Source organism: Hylobates moloch, unplaced genomic scaffold (genome assembly GCF_009828535.3).
Source record: "Hylobates moloch isolate HMO894 unplaced genomic scaffold, HMol_V3 SCAFFOLD_7, whole genome shotgun sequence".
NCBI classification, from domain to species: Eukaryota; Metazoa; Chordata; class Mammalia; order Primates; family Hylobatidae; genus Hylobates; species Hylobates moloch.
The window spans coordinates 122,390,577-122,395,457 of NW_026652282.1; positions in this window are offsets into that span (position 1 = coordinate 122,390,577).

Consider the following 4,881-nt stretch of genomic DNA (forward strand, 5'->3'; position numbering starts at 1 on the left):
TCACCCAGGCCGGAGTGCAGTGGTGCTATCTCGGCTCACTGCAAGCTCCGCCTCCCGGATTCACGCCATTCTCCTGCCTCAGCCTCCGGAGTAGCTGGGACTACAGGCGCCCGCCACCAGGCCCGGCTAATTTTTTTGTGTGTTTTTAGTAGAGACGGGGTTTCACCGTGTTAGCCAGGATGCTCTCGATCTCCTGACCCCGTGATCCACCCGCCTCAGCCTCCCAAAGTGCTGGAATTACAGGCGTGAGCCACTGCGCCTGGCCGGGACATACTTATATTAAAAAAATTGGTTGTTTATCTGGAATTTGAGTTTAACTGGACACCTTGAATTTTTTTCTGACAACTCTATTGGCAGAAGTACTTCTGTTTAGAGGACGTAAAGTAGTCACAACAGTGTGGTTGTGGACAGTAGGTCAGAGAAAGATGGTTTGTAGGAAACCCTTATGGAGAGGCTTTGGACTAGGGAGTGTGAGGGCTGCCCTTTCCAGTCTCCACCTTTAAGTTCCACCACATACAGACTTGGGGATGTTATTTATTTTGCCTGGGTCTTGGTTTCCACTTTTGTAACGTATGAGTGACACTAAATCAGCCTCATTGAGGTGTTGTGAGCATTGAGAATATATACATATGCACACACACATGCACAGAGGTAGATAGGAATACAAAGATGTTTTATATATTTACAAATATGATATATGTAAATAATCCTTGGCATATGGTAATAACCCAATACATTTTGGCTATTATTATCCAAATTTCATATGCTTTCTTCTGGATTACATCCAGGAATGATTAATGGAACATATTAGAATTTCCTGAAGACCTTTGTATTTGAGGGACAAGCTAGAGCTTCCAGTAATCATATGGGAAGATATTATAATTTAGAGATTAAAAGGAAATATGAATATAAACTGGATAAAATTTAAGTTGTTAATTTATATTTCTTGGCTGATTTCATTGATTAATATATTCATTCATTTGTGCATCCATTCAGCAAACATTCATTGAACAGTAATTATAATGCCTGGTACATAATGATTGCTCAGTAAATGTAAATCTTCATGTGTGGGATCACTTAATTATTAAAAACTGTTGGAAGTACTATGAACAAAATTTGCTGAGAGAATAGATGACAGGGTTTATAGCAGGCCTAGTCAGGAGCATTAGAAAAGTGATATTTTAGCTGAGCTCTGAAGCTTGAGTAAGCATAAGCCAAAGTTTAGAAGGAAGAATATTCTGAAAGAGGGAAAGGATATGAAAAGGCCTCAATGTGGGAAAAGGTAAGGCGTATTTTCAGTACTAGCAAGAACCTCAGTCTGGAAGAAATGCAGAAAGTAGACTGGATGTTCCATAAAATGTAACTGCAAAGGGAGGTAACTGTAAGGTCATGAGGATCGTCTAGGCCTGTGAAGATTTGGGGACGTTTTGTCAAAGAACAAAAGGACAAGTAAGCAGAAGAGTGACATGATCAGGTTTTTGTTTCTAAAAAATCCCTCTAGCTTCTGAAAGGAGAATGCCTTGGACTGTATCTATGGCATCAAATTATATTTATTATGCTACTAAACATGTAAAATATTTGTAACTGATTTCCTTAACCCGGCCTTCAAGAACTTCTAAAACATGCATCTATCTTAAGAGTCTGCCACCCCATTCCAACATATCTCCTCTCAGTAATTGCCATCTGGAAAGCCTGTGCCCAGGCTTCCTATGTGTAAATCTAACCCCTGAATTACAGCTGTGCTAAAAGCCATCGCCTCCATGTGCCCCCTTCCTGATCCCCTCAACTTCAAGTGCTAGCTTCCTCAGAATTTTCAGAGAACAGATTCATTGCCTCTCTTAAGGTATTTTCTTATATCATGTATTACAGTTTTAAATTGCCATTCTTTCTTTGGGGGATGTGGGGAGAGTAGAGATGGTTAATGGGTACAAAAAATGGAAAGAATGAATAAGACCTACTATTGGATACCACAACAGGTTGACTGTAGTCAATAATAATATTATTGTACATTTAAAAAAGCCTAAAAGCCCATATTATTGGATTGTTGGTAGCACAAAGGATAAATGTTTGAGGAGGTGGATACCCCATTCTCCGTGATGTGATCATTACACGCATTGTATGCTTGTATCAAAACATTTCATGTACCCCATAAATACATACACCTACTATGTACCAACAAAAATTAAGCTAAAAAATATTCATCCTTAACACTCTCACAGGACTGCCTTGACGGCAACCACTCATCTCCTCTATCAACTTTATGGATGTGCTACATGTAACATAATACTTATAAAAAATTAGTGAGTAAATACTCTCAAAACAAAAGAATACAAAGTAAAAGCAAAATAATTGGCTGAATTGGCATTATTTATTTTGAATCTCAGTTCTATGATTGATCTTTTTTTATATTAGCAGTGATGTTTTATTACTTTCATGTAAAATAATATGCATTACTCTGAGGCTATGAAAAAAAGAAATTTATTTTCTTTTAAAAGGGATTTCAATTCAGCCTGAAGGTGACCACTTTCTATTCTGAGATTCTATCCATTTTCTCGATGGATAGAACAAGATAACTTGCCCATCCCAACCCTCCCCCACACCCAACCCTTCCCCACATCCCCCACCACACACACAAAGGTATCATCTGTAAAGATGCTAAAAGAGTGCAATAATGCAATGGATGATTATGTATCCTAGACTCAATTTCCAGGAGGTGGCTATCATTAATAAACTATAGGTTTTGTCAAGGCTCTAGTATAGATCTGTACTTCTACAGGAGAATGAAAATGTTGATATTCATGAGATTATATATTTTGTGCCCTTCTACCATTGACCCCATCCTCTACACACACACACACACACACACACACACACACACACGCACGCATGCACACCCACCATTTTCCACCATCCACAGCTGAGATAGAGGCATTTCTATGCCCAATGATGTCTAAATTCTTCTCAGTTTACTATTTTCTTTTGGAGACTACATATCAAGGCATAAAGGAAGAGCATTAGGCTTTAATTCGGGGGCCCTGCACTTTTGAGTATATCATTTCCTACTATAAATGTAAGATGGTAACACAGAAGCAGACCCCCTGAATAGGATCTGGTGGAGAGGTGCAAATGATGGTTAAATGTAAATCCTACTATCCAGATGCTTATTATTTAGTTTTGTTAAGATATACCAGTATCCTTAATTTTAATCTATAATTTATGAAAAACACCTAGAACTTGTGTTGGTTGTGATGTTTTCCTTGTCCACTCCACTGTCCTTTCAGAATGATAGTGTATCATTCTCACTGTAAATTTGATTCAAGAGATGAAAGTTTTTAGGTGGCTTCTCTCCTGAGATTACCATAACAGGACATGCATTGAGTATTTTAATACATTTATCAACGATTTTAGAAACTAAGTTAACTATCTAAAGTTGTCCCCCAAAAATGGAGGAGGTCAAAGGCAGCATACCATTTTAACTGGGACCAAAAATTTGCAACTGATGCTCCTCTGATATGTCAAAACCATTTTAGCATCTTAGGCAGATCATAGATAACGTGATGAGTAATATGATCTAAAATAGAAACATAGGGATCGCTACTTGGCTGAAAAATTAGGTTCCAGGATAATGTGTCCCAACTTGAAATGACAATTTCTTTTTTTCCTCCAAGGTAATATCTTGAGCCAGATTTTATACCTGAATATAACTCAAAATGACAGCAACATTTTTGAACCTCTTCATATATTGTAAATGAGTTCCGTATAGTTTGTATCGGAGGTAGTATAATCTGCATATTGTACCTAATTACAGTAAAGAAAAAAGGGCTATTTTTTCATTCAAGTGCAACTAATTGTCAGTATGTGGAATTCTTTTTTTTTTTATTTTTATTTTTATTTTTATTTTTATTTTTTCTTTTTTATTATACTTTAGGGTTTTAGGGTACATGTGCACAATGTGACAATGTGCAGGTTTGTTACATATGTATCCATGTGCCATGTTGATTTCCTGCACCCATTAACTCGTCCTTTAGCATTAGGTGTATCTCCTAATGCTGTCACTCCCCCCTCCCCCCACCCCACAACAGTCCCCGGAGTGTGATGTTCCCCTTCCTGTGTCCATGAGTTCTCATTGTTCAATTCCCACCTATGAGTGAGAACATGCGGTGTTTGGTTTTTTGTCCTTGCGATAGTTTACTGAGAATGATGTTTTCCAGTTTCATCCATGTCCCTACAAAGGACACGAACTCATCATTTTTTATGGCTGCATAGTATTCCATGGTGTATATGTGCCACATTTTCTTAATCCAGTCTATCGTTGTTGGACATTTGGGTTGGTTCCAACTCTTTGCTATTGTGAATAGTGCTGCAATAAACATACGTGTGCATGTGTCTTTATAGCAGCATGATTTATAGTCCTTTGGGTATATACCCAGTAATGGGATGGCTGGGTCAAATGGTATTTCTAGTTCGAGATCCCTGAGGAATCGCCACACTGACTTCCACAATGGTTGAACTAGTTTACAGTCCCACCAACAGTGTAAAAGTGTTCCTATTTCTCCACATCCTCTCCAGCACCTGTTGTTTCCTGATTTTTTAATGATGGCCATTCTAACTGGTGTGAGATGGTATCTCACTGTGGTTTTGATTTGCATTTCTCTGATGGCCAGTGATGATGAGCATTTCTTCATGTGTTTTTTGGCTGCATAAATGTCTTCTTTTGAAAAGTGTCTGTTCATGTCCTCTGCCCACTTTTTGATGGGGTTGTTTGTTTTTTTCTTGTAAATTTGTTTGAGTTCATTGTAGATTCTGGATATTAGCCCTTTGTCAGATGAGTAGGTTGCAAAAATTTTCTCCCATTCTGTAGGTTGCCTGTTCACTCTGATG